The sequence below is a fragment of the Macrobrachium rosenbergii genome, chromosome 10 (assembly GCF_040412425.1).
Source record: "Macrobrachium rosenbergii isolate ZJJX-2024 chromosome 10, ASM4041242v1, whole genome shotgun sequence".
In the NCBI taxonomy this organism is placed as follows: domain Eukaryota; kingdom Metazoa; phylum Arthropoda; class Malacostraca; order Decapoda; family Palaemonidae; genus Macrobrachium; species Macrobrachium rosenbergii.
In genome coordinates this window covers 19,917,553-19,930,052 of record NC_089750.1, presented here as the reverse complement: position 1 = coordinate 19,930,052, position 12,500 = coordinate 19,917,553, and the positions used below count along the sequence as shown (strand labels likewise).

Here is a 12,500-nt window from a genome sequence, read left to right as displayed (position 1 = left end):
GGATTTTGATTTTATTGCTTGGCGTCACCCTAGTCATGTTTTGAGGAGGTGAGTAGAATATAATGTTGGATTCTTTTTCCAGGAGTTCTGAGGAGCAAATCTGAAAGGCTCTTTAGAACAAATTGCTGGCTACGCCAATCTTGATAGAAATGTCACGGCAAGTTTAAAAGTGAGTTTATGTAAGTGCAAACGTTGGGTGTTTGTACACATTAAATTTGTATTGCGATTATTAAAACAAATAGAAAAGGAATTTGATTGTCTCAATAAAGTAATTAGTTGAACTGCGCGTATCGCAAAAAGTCTTAATCTGTATACGGAGTATTTTGGAACTACAATAATAAACGCCATAATGTGAGCTGTGGATAACATATGTGGATGATATTCTAACATTTTGGGATGACAGGGGAAATTTTAACGATTTTCTTTCAAAATTAAATACACTAGTGCTAAGTGTCAAATTCAAAGTCGAATGGGAAACAGGCAATAAAATTCATTTTCTAGTTGTTTTAATAATTAGAGTCACGACAGAATAAATATTTGCCGTGAAAAAAAAAAACAACGTTTGCACTTTTATAAATTCAATTTTTCACTAACCATACATTTCAGTCGAAAGTGGCGTAGTCAGCAATTCATTCTTAAGAGCCTTCCTTACTGGTTTGCTCCCTGGAATTCCTAGAAAAAGGAATTTAACCTACCCAAATTCCTAATTAACATGCAACAAAAGCTAGTCCCCAAAGACACAGGGGTATAGCTGTTTTTAACCACAATAATCAGAATCATCGAATAATTTATAGCAGGAATTGTCGGTTCAAAAGCCAGATGGGAGATGCAGCTGCACTGATCAAACAAAGAAATACGGCGACCCTCTCAGCAAGCGGCAAACAAGATTAAAATTAAAAAGAAGCTTTCACAAGCTGTATAATGCCAATGATCTGTACCTCTCTATCCATTTCTACCCGTTGAGGGAAACTCTAGTTTCATGAATATAACGCTGTAAAAGCTACTTTGTTTTTATGGGCAGCCTATTATTATTTAATATATATATATATATATATATATATATATATATATATATATATATATATATATATATATATATATATATATATATATATATATATATATATACAAATAATTCTGTATAAACTCACAGAAACGGGGGTTCTCGTAACAGTTGCCCACTCTAAGATAACGTATATTATCACAGTTCAAATATCAAACAACGTCCATGCTCCTGTCAACAAATTATATTTTATACGATAAACTTAATGATATTTCAACGCTCTTACTTTACGTTGGAAAGTTATACCGAATTGATGGTCGTCCGATAATAGATAATGAAATTCAAGCTTCACTGTGGTTACTATAGTGACAAGTGTGTGTGTGTGTGTGTACAGTGGCGTCGCTATGAGGGGGCCCCGTGCCCACAAATTCAGATGCTTGCCCCCCCCCCGTTAAAATTCCGTTTGTAGCTAAACTTTAAACCTTACATTATTTGATAAATTTGCACATGGTAAGAGTTGGAAATTAATTGAAACTTGAGTTTTTTAATTTCAAATACAGGTTTACTAATTACTAATACTATTATTTTCTTCATTAATTTTCCTTCATTCAATGGATATATATAATATATATATATATATATATATATATATATATATATATATATATATATATATATATATATATATATATATATATATATAATAGTATATTCTACTAATTACAGAATTTGTACATTAGTCTTATATTCGAGAATAATATATTGTACCCCATTTTGTAATCTTAGTCTTGCGTCCCCCAAAAATCTTGGCCCCCACCTAGACCCCCCCACTAATGGAATGCCAGCTACGCCACTGTGTGTGTGTGTGTGTGTGTGTGTGTGTGTGTGTGTGTGTGTGTGTGTGTGTGTGTACAGTACTTCAAGATTGTGCATGCAACTCAAGATTATGTCCAAGAGCTAGAGAAAATTAAGCGATTTAATGCACAAGTTTTGTATATAAGGAAATTATCGATAAACTAGTGTAGTTTGCCCATTCATCCATTAATCTTAGATCTTTTCACACACACACACACACACACACAGAGAGAGAGAGAGAGAGAGAGAGAGAGAGAGAGAGAGAGAGAGAGAGAGAGAGAGAGAGAGACGGTAAACAAGAACCATATAATAACAGCAATCACTCATTTTGAAACTTAGCTGTATATATTTTTATCATCTTACAGATCTAGAAATCAACGAATGATTTAATGGAAAACTTAATTAAACGTAATGCAGTCTTTAGTATGTTATCAGCAAACAGGGAGATCACGTCTCATCAGTAACGGACGAATGTCGGTGCTGATAGTTGGTATCAGTAACGGGACCCCGACAATATTACAGATTACCATGGCCGAGATAATAAACAGGGTATTGGATGCCATGATTCATGTTCCCAAGTCATCCCTACGGATTAGTAACATAGGTAGGCGGTCCCGTCAAAACAGATTCTAGAAAAAAAAAAAAAAAAAATCGCAGGACACAAAGTAAAATTTTTCCCTGTAGGTTAAAGATTAAAGAAGGAAAATGTCAATCATAAAAAAGCTAGACAATAAACCTGTAGTGAACATGTATACATTTTAATACATGCGCCGTGTAATTCCATAAAGGTTAGTGTAACCATCCACATATACACACACACACACACACACAGGAATACGAGTCTCATGGAACTGTATTCTCTAAAATAATAGCAATCGACTGGCATTTAGCCAGTCTTCTTGTATTACCACAGTTTTGTGACATACATCACTTTACAATAAGCTAAAATGGTAATCGACAATTAAGAAATGGAGGAGCGCGATTCAAAATGGGCATAGCGAACAGAGGATGTGATATAAACAAAATTAACCGACCAGCAAACTACTGCAAACAAATAATCCTGATTTATACATCTCTGTATAATAGAATTCGTTCATTTCTGTTCAGTGGAAATCTTGTCACATGTTTCCAATGAAAGTGATCAAACCCCGAAATTAAGTGTAATAAAAAGAAATTTGAAAAGCAATAACTGTTGTACGTAACAAGAATAATATATCACTATATTCTACTCTTACAATAACCACATCATTTCCGTGTTTGCTAACATCGGCAGCACTTTAGAAAATTCGTCGCTCATTCTCAAATCCTTTGTTCAATTTAAGGCCGTTAATGATCGTTACTTTATGTTTTTTTCATCATAAGCATTTTTCTTCAAGATTTGTTCCAGAAGTTTATAGTCTTCCGGCTCACAAAAAAAAAAAAAAAAAACTTACAGGATGAGGCTTCAAGCCTCGTGCCGCTCTTCACCTTGGTTGTGTCCAACCGCAGTAGACTAACTGCTAGTTACAATGTTACTGCATAACTTAACGGAACGTGCTTGGTGAGACGAGGACCTTTTTGCTACTGCAAATTTCACTACTATAATCTGAAACAAATGCCAGTGTCTTAGGGAAGACATTCGTTAGGGACAACCGTAACGCCCATCTCCAAACAGGCAAATTTCCGGAGCACGCGTTTGCTTCATTATTGCCCCAGACTGATTTTCATTTTTGTAAACAAGCTGCAAATGAACGAAACTTGCAAAGAAAGCGTCAATCTCCGGACTCACCTGACACGTGAATGACATCGCGCACAGCATTTGTCTTTCACCACAGTGATATAATAGGTTGCAGGTTCTCCTCCACTCACGAATGATACTCGGGAGAGAGAGCAGGGCTTGGGACCCTCCGACCAAACTACCGACCAACGTAATACAGCATTTACTCACTACCCGCTTCTCTCTCCGATGCCGTCACTCAGCCTCTCTCCTCCCGTCCCGAGCAATCACTGATGCCTCTGCCAATGAGTGAGGGCCGAGGTAGGGATAGTGTTCTTAGGGAAGTTTGAGAGGGCAGAACGTCGTTGAGTTTTTTTGTCATGGAGTTTTTAACAATGGTCGAAAATAAGGGAACTGCCCCATTGCAGGTTTAGTAAATTGGCCTTTTCTTGAGAGCTCGTTGTTACTGCTATTTTGAAATGCCTGTTTTCGTTTTTCCCTCTTGTTGATTGTCCACGTAGTTTTTTTCTGTTGTCTTTAAAAGTTTGATTTATGATCGAACTGATAACGGGGCATACGTTAGTTTCGTGAAGGTAAAACTAGTGTTCGATCGTTTGAGAACTGCTTGCGATTGCTTGAGCTTGTACAAAGGAGCCGAAGCAGGAAATCAATCTGTGATAAAGGCGGTACCACACCTAACGGCCTTTCTGACTCTTTTATGATCTCTGAAGCCGTTTGAACAATGCCGACAGCCTCTTAGCATCTGAGTGTTAAGACTGAATACGCCAATATTCTTATTGCTTTGTACCAATTGCATTAAATGAACTGGCTTCAGAACAAGGGCCTTGTCAAAATTGGTAATAAATGTTTATATCTGGCACGTTTAGTAATACCCTGTTATAAACTCTCAAATGAAATGGTTAACAATCGAATAAATGAATAAGTAAGAAAGAGAGAGAGAGAGAGAGAGAGAGAGAGAGACTATGTATGAGGGTATTCAAATTTAAACCAGTATGTAAACAGTGTTTTCGGTCTTTCGCGTATATTGATATACCATTTTCATGTTCAACAGGGGATTTTGCATGTTCTTCCTCCCAGTATTTTAAGTTCTTATGTGTTACATAAAAGTAGCTGATTTGAGATATCTTTCCTCGGGGAGACGGGACCTAGGTGTACTGTGAACTAGCTACCTTTATCTCCCAGCTTATGTCATGGTTCAGGTAGGTGTAGTTGAGAAAAATTGTATGACTCAGTCTTGTTTCTTGTGATCAGTTTGCCAGGTGGAACAATGACAATTGCTTTCATAAGTTTTGATGGCTTTGTGCTCATACCTATTTAGGCACTTGCTCCAACCAATAAAGTAGAGACCAAGGTTAGTGGCTTTTGTATATGCCTTGGTGGCCATACATGCTGCACGGGCATCAAGGAATGGCAGCCTCCTTTCCATGCTCCTTTAACAAGTATAGTGAAGGAAACTGCATTCCTGGAATATTGTGTAGTAATCTCTGCATCAATATTAATACTTCGGTGACAGGCTCAGAAATACATGACTCTCGCGTTCATGGATGATGTCCATGTTGAAATTAGCAGAGTATGCTAAAGGGGACCGGTTGCCACACCGTCTTTTATACAATATATTATATATATGTGTGTGTATGTCATCTGTGGGTGAATGGAGAGAGCCTTTGTGGCGGAATTCAAAACACAAAAACAACACACAACACAGATACATAGAACACTCACCCTGATCCTCGGTTGCTGGGAGATGGATTAAGGGTCCACGGTCGCCAACACAGCACACAAAACCACACAAACAAAACTAAAACGGACTCTCAACCATATATCTAAAAATGTCCTCAGAGATTGCTCAGGTTTCTCCAGCATATGCGGTCAATAGTTTCTTATACAGGTACGTTTGTAGACAAGGACTCATCATCCAGGAATTGTATGATGCTTTGAGTGGGGGAGTCCCTAATCACCAGGAACTGTGTTAGGAGTTGGAGGCTGCATCTGATGATTAAAAAAAGGGTCAAGATATGGTTGAGGGTAATAGTACAGTGAAGGTGGTATCCTCTACTATGGGTTTCAGTATTACTATACATATTCTCAAGATCACAGTCACCAGTGAAATGGGAAAGTGGATGGCACCACTCTCAGGATTTACTACTTTGATGATGCCAGTTGGCCTCATGCCTGATATCCTCAGTATAGTTTGCAAGGCACTGGAATTTTTTTTTATCACAGAAGGTGTTATTATTGATATTCATCCATGTCGACCAAGACTATGGAAGCTATTTTCTGAGCTCTTCAAAGTGTTACTGTGATTCTCCTTTATTCTCTTTGCAACCTCCTGCATGTCCCAAGTGACAAGGGTATTTTGTCTATTTATGTAGCAGCTTCTTACGGTACATTGCCTTCAATCCTGAGGTGTGAATGATTGCAGGAGGCTTCCCTTTAAACGTTTTTAATATTGAATAATTATTTAAACACTAGACACCACAAGGTGGTCATTTTCCTAATAATCTATAATAATAAAATCCGAGTGGATCTTGTTTGTCCTCCCTCGGGTTACAGTAGGGGAGACGTGACGCAGCCACCCACCCCCTGCAAACCGGTTTGTCCACCCCAGGTGGGGGCAGGGCAGGGGAGACATCCACCCTCCCCTGCAAACCTGTTTTTGTCTGCCCCGGGGGGTGTGGGGTAGGTATGAGATCATGAGAGTGGGGGAGACAGCAGCGCCGGGTTCCAGCTCGCGTAGCGTGCAACAAGCTCATAATAATAATAATAAGCTTAATTTTTACCTAAAATATTTAACATAGCAAACACAAATCAGGAAATTATGTTCCTCATTCTTTAGACATCACATCCCTCTTCTAATCACAGCAAAAATTATTACATGTATTATTTGAGAATTTGTATTGGTACATGATCTCCACACAACTATTAATCTGGAATCATCTGAAGCCAAATGGAAGAATATGTACATACATGACACAGTAAAGTAATAACAAAATAAGATAACATGTAACTTAACAGCCATGTGCAGTTCTTAGCATAGTCAATGAAACATACTCAGCAGTATCACACTGTAGAACTCTAAACAAAATTATACATAATCATTCAAATACTGGGGCTTCAGTATTTTAATTTGAGGTCTTCAACTGAAAAGCAATTATTAATAACATGAGCATGGACTCGAGTGTTATCGTAAGTTGTTTTTGGCTTTTGATGACCATCATGGGGTAAGACTTTGAAGAAGGACGAACTTCTAGTCACCCTTCTCCCATTGCTCTCGGATGTAATCATTGTGTTATTTTTTTTAAACAACAGTATATGGATCTTTCACAAAAGGGGGTTGGAGTTTGCTGATTTCTAACTAACATTGTCTCCAGCATTAATATCTCCGTGAGATGCTATTCTCCTTTTTTCATAATTTTCATTCATTTTTATCTTTCCACTAGCATCTCCCTTTACAACATCACAATCATCAGATGGGTTTACTGGTTCTGGCAAAATTGTTCCAAACTTCTTTTAAACACTGAACACCCTGGAAATTTCTTTGTTGTTTTATAGGACATGGCTCTTTAATTCTTAAGAAATGCACTGAAATTTCTTTCCCAGTCTTTATTTTCACACTTTGATGTGTTGATAGCTTTCATAATTGTTTGTATAAACGTTTCCACCTCTGTTTGATTGGGACCAAAGCGGTGTTATTTTTCTGTGATGAAAACCTTGTTTTTGAATAAAGTGTTTGCAATCTAATCCTTGAAAAGGGTGTGCATTCTAACTTTTTACAACTTTAGGTATACCAAAAATAATGGCAATCCTTTCCAGTGCTGGTATGACTGTAACTGATGAAATAAACTTTATAACTTTAACAGTTGGTTACCTACTGTAGTCATCAATAACAAGTAAATATTCCTGAGAATGGCAAATTGGTCCACAATAATCATTTAAAATTTCTCCTCATACGCCATCTGGGAGTAACAATGGAACTAGATAGTCTCCTATACTCTGGTGTACAAGCTTGACATGGCATACAGTTCTTTATTCTACTTTTAACGTTAGCATGTATCCCTGGAAACCAAACCTTTTCTCTCAAAAAGTGTTTAGTCTACACTATACCTTGGTGTTCAACATAAGCTAATTCTATTTCTGTTTCCTCTAAAGAGTAAGTAATCATAGTTCTTGATTCTCATAATAGAATTTTATGGTCCATGCATAAAAGTTCTTCGCTTACTGTAAAAAACATTGTGAACCTTTTGTCCTTCTCTTTCTGTTTCATCAGCCCCCATTTGTTTGTCTTTATTGCTTCCATTATCTTTTTTAAAGTACTGTCTCCTTTTCTCTATACTTTCGGCACTGCCTTACTTACATGTAACTTAAAAGCTTCTCAGTCTCCTCACTTTATTGAGTGATGGTTGAGAAACTGGATGCACTGACATGAATTCAGCTGGGTTACTCATTCCTTGCTTATAGAGCACTATAAAATATGATATTAACCACAAACTCCAACTTTGCTTTAGGGTTATTCAAAATTCCCACCAAGGATTCATGATCAGTACAGTAATCACTGTGAATCACTTACCATACAAATAAAAGGTGAAATCTCTCAAAATAAAACATTATGGCTTTTCTTCATCAGTGAAAGATCTACTGGCATAGTTTACAGTTCTTAGTTCCATTTAAGTCTTCCTGCACCAAAAAGTACCAATTCCTACAAGGCCTGCATCCACAATAAATAGGAGTAGTTTGTTTTTTGGGATCAAAAGAAGCCAAGACCTCATCACTAGTCTGTTCAGTTTCTTTAAAACTCTCTTACTGAGTAGTTTCCCATTTCCACTGAGCATCTTGCTTAGCTTAATCACTCAGAGGCTTTGAAATTGTCCGTAAGTCTGGTGTAAACATTGCACAATAATCAGCCATTTCTAGAAAGCTTACTTCACTTACAGTGATAGGTTTTAGAGCACTTAGTATTGCTACAGTAGTACTGTACCTTCTTTGGGTCAGGGGATACAACCCTATGAGAGAAAATGCACCCAAAATAGCTCAACTGTCTCATACTGAAAATGCATCTCTATTTATTGAGAGTTAAGATTTATATTTTGCGACTTACAGTATTCAGTACATTACTGAGTATACCATCATGCTCCACTTGGGTTTCAGCAAAACTGATAACATCTGCAATGTTTGTAGCGCCTGTACGCGTAATATCGGAAAACAACTCCCTAATGGCATTCTGACATATTTTAGCTGCAGAAGAAATACCAAAGCTTAGTCTTTTATACCTTCTAAGACCAACGTGAGATGAAAAAGTAAAAGTGATATACCTTGACAGTTTATCTTACCTAACTGGTGGTAACTTGGTTCAAATCAAGTCTTGAGAAATTTTCAGCATTGTTTAGGCCTGCCATTATCTCATCCAAACTTGAGGTATGATATCTTTCTCGCTTTATTGCTAGATTAACCTGCCTCATATTGACAAGTATTCTAGTATCTTTCAAATCTAGACCTTCAGGTACTGTAACAATAATGTCATTATCGTCCAGCTCTTCAAGTTTCTTTTCAACTTGGTTACTAATTTAAAAAGGTACAGTAATCCTTCAATTATCTGGATTAATAGAGATAAGGCCTTGTCGAATAATGACAAAATACAGATAATGGAGAGTAAAAAAATCTGCAGGTGTGCAAGGGCAACTCCGTACCCTTCCTCACCTTACCTTGTCAGTACTGCACAGCCGTAAATACTAAATATGTTTACAAACAGCAACCATCATGCTTTAATTTGAAAAAAATTATGTAAAAAGCAATTATCTACCTTATTTTCCCATATCTGTAACAAAATTAACTCCATAAATACACTTAAAAACCAAAAAAGCCAGCCTTTTAAAATCTTAGGCTTCGATGTAAACTTACCTCAGTTATTGTTCTCTCTCTCTCTCTCTCTCTCTCTCTCTCTCTCTACTGTATCTGAGTACTGTACATATTTTTTAATAAAATATGAATTACTGTATCATAAACATAAAAATACGAATCCAGACAAGTTCCAGGAAGTTCACCAACGCCATCGAATGAGTGTGTGCGTATGACGTACTCTGTGCATGATTGCATTTATTTTGGTTTGTAAAAATAAAAAATGGTAGTATTAATATAAATAAAAAAGTGAAGGAGTGTGTATGTGTTTTACTGTACTTAGGCTTTGATATCAGCATACCTCAGTTATTGTTCTTGCTCATTTGGTTTGTAAAAATAGAAATGAGTAGCCTAAGATATATATAAAATAGTGAAGGAGTGTGTGGTACTGTATTAGGGTAAGATGTAAAGTAAACATACCTAAATTATTGTTCTCTCTCTTTCTGTACCATGTCTCAGTACTGTACATATCCTTTAATAAAGTGTGAATTACTGTAGAATAAACATAAAAGAACATTAAATGAAACCAGTTCTATCAAGTCAGGTCTATTTAGCCCTCTTCACCTATCCAACACTGCATCCCCACCCCCTCCCAGCCAGAGAAACTGCTCCCCAGCTCTGCTCACTTTCCCAAATAACCCTCTGTTTATGAGTTTAGGCAGTGTTACTAACTCAGGTTCATTGCCAGCTATGAGAGAGCTTTTCAACACAGCCTTGTCATCAATATGAAGCTTAACCATATAATCCTTCAACTTACCAATGCCTACAAACACTCTTAAATTCAGACAATATGCAATCATCAGGATCATCAGCTGTACAGTATTTACATATTTTAAGATTTCTAAGGCTCACAAGGCTTTGTAGTCTAACACAGAGGATTTTGGTCTCCTGCTGCATACATTGTTCTATTAATAACATTACCACTGAAAGAAACTGAAGGATGAAACTTTCCTAGAAGCTTGAGAGGTACATTACCACCATGTGGATAAATTGCAGCTGTGCTCTTGTGCGACTCAAAATCTGTGGGTGCTAAAAGTTGTTACTGTACCAGTATCTACACATAACTTTACAGCCGCATCATCAGCCATTACAAGAATCATGGGTTTGTCCATATTATTAGCATCACAACTTTGTTGATTAACATAAAATACATGACCTTCATTATCATCTACATTTTCAGTATTAAGCCTACACTCATCAGTACTTTTACTGTTTTTCATTAGGCATAACAATAGTGAAGTAACCTTTTTAATTGCAGTTGCTGCATTTTTTGTTTAAAGCATGAAAAGGGTTTTTCTTTGAAGAAAGGGTACTCAAATCCACATCTGTGACAGGTCCCTTTAGAGAGCTTAGGATCATGTACATGTTTACGTTTAGAGCTTTAACGTTCGTGCTTAGTATGGCTTTTCCTACTCTTGGCTGGGACTGCAATGAATTTCCACCTCACATTTTACTGTGGTTCTTGAGAGTTTGCAATGGAGCCGTCTCATGTTTTTTTTTTTTTTAGTTTCTCACACTTCCTGTATTAAAGAACATCTTTCCTTTGTCCATACTGGTAAGTTTAAATTCTTCTGCATAATTAGCTTCAATTTTACTTGCTCAAAATTCTGATGTTCTTCCGCAAGGATGAATTTTACCATTTCTGTAAGTGTCATTCTTCAAAAATTTTGTGCGCTGATTCTGGGTTTCCATGTTCCATTTTTTGGATGAGAATCCAATTGCCCTTGTCACCAAATTGACAATTCCTGACCAATTCTGAAGTCTTGCCACATAGGCTTGAATTATTTCATTTGTCTGCTTTACTGTACACGCTGCCTAATTTTATGTATCTTGCAAAACCTATTAATTTGCGACTTGAGAAATATTGTTCAAGAGGCTTGATCAAAATCTCATTGTCATTTTCGCCTCCTTTCTGCTCATCTGCGAGGCCTTTATAAATGTTAACAATTTCCTTCCCAGCCAGCAGACGCAGTAGGTCTTTTTTTTCTCTTCTCCTTTATATTGTGGGCTACAATTATAGCCTATTGCCGAAGTCTTCCACCCAGTCTTGCCATCCATCAGCAACATTAGCATCCTCACTGTGAACTCTAAAAGGCTAAGCGAGACATGCAAAGTTTCCCATCCTAGGTGCGTGAGGGTACGGTTAGGTTAGGTTACCTGCCCTAGTTTCCTTGAAGGGTACTTCTTCAACTAACCTAGGCCTAAACCACTTGAGAGGTTATCATCTGAGGTGCTAGCCTACCAAATATCAACAAGTTTTTCCGTAAAATCACTTCTGGGGGTATGTTTATAGCCCTCCTAAGCAATACAGTATGTCACACAAGAGACAAGGGCGTAAGGACCCCGTGAAAGCAGTTTCTCAAGGTATATACGTCAGTCCTCAGGTCTGAATGATTTCGGGAGGCTTGGCTAAATCATATTTAATATTCATTACGTATTTATACAAACAAGACATCATGAGGTGGTATTTCCTTCCTTCCTAATAATAATAATAATAATAATAATAATAATAATAATAATAATAATAATAATAATAATAATAATAATAATAATAATAATAATAATAATACGCTCCTTTGCCAGAAGAGTGACATAACTCAAAAATTGCCATTTTTCAGGAGAAGCATTTTAAAGTTTAAAACTCCTATACTCTCTATAGTGTAATAGTGACATGTCATGCCCTCTAGCGGTTCGTATTACAAATACAAATATGATGTTTTTACCACAATATTAAACAAAGAACGGGCTATCTGCTAGTATCAATAACTAAAAAAAACGCATTTTTTGAGTTGTGTCACTCGTCTGGCAAATGAGCGAATAATAATAATAATAATAATATGCAAAATCATCAACAAAAATATTTAACATAAAAACCAGAAAGATTAAGTGACGTTTTTCATTCTTTAAACATCACTGTGGGTATCCTATACTCACCTCTGTTAGCAATGGCTTCAAAGTTCAACGAAGAACAAAGGTTGTAGATCGGCGATGATGTAGCGACGACAAAACCTCATTTTTCCAACTGGTGGATGG

At 36.8% G+C, this 12,500-nt stretch overlaps 2 protein-coding genes across 3 annotated transcripts in view; one reads left to right on the top strand and one right to left on the bottom strand.

Annotated features, from left to right (window-relative positions):
- The window catches only part of ZnT77C (Zinc transporter 77C), a 30,426-nt gene extending 26,306 nt beyond the window's left edge, over positions 1-4,120 (bottom strand). The window contains exon 1 of one of the 2 annotated variants that reach the window (XM_067109955.1): positions 3,627-4,120. The gene's annotated coding sequence lies outside the window, so the exon portion shown is untranslated. The remainder of the gene's footprint in view (positions 1-3,626) is intronic. The other variant, XM_067109956.1, reaches the window with a different exon arrangement.
- Positions 1-12,500, top strand: part of LOC136842538 (uncharacterized) — a 182,840-nt gene that overhangs the window by 92,809 nt on the left and 77,531 nt on the right. The window lies entirely within an intron of this gene.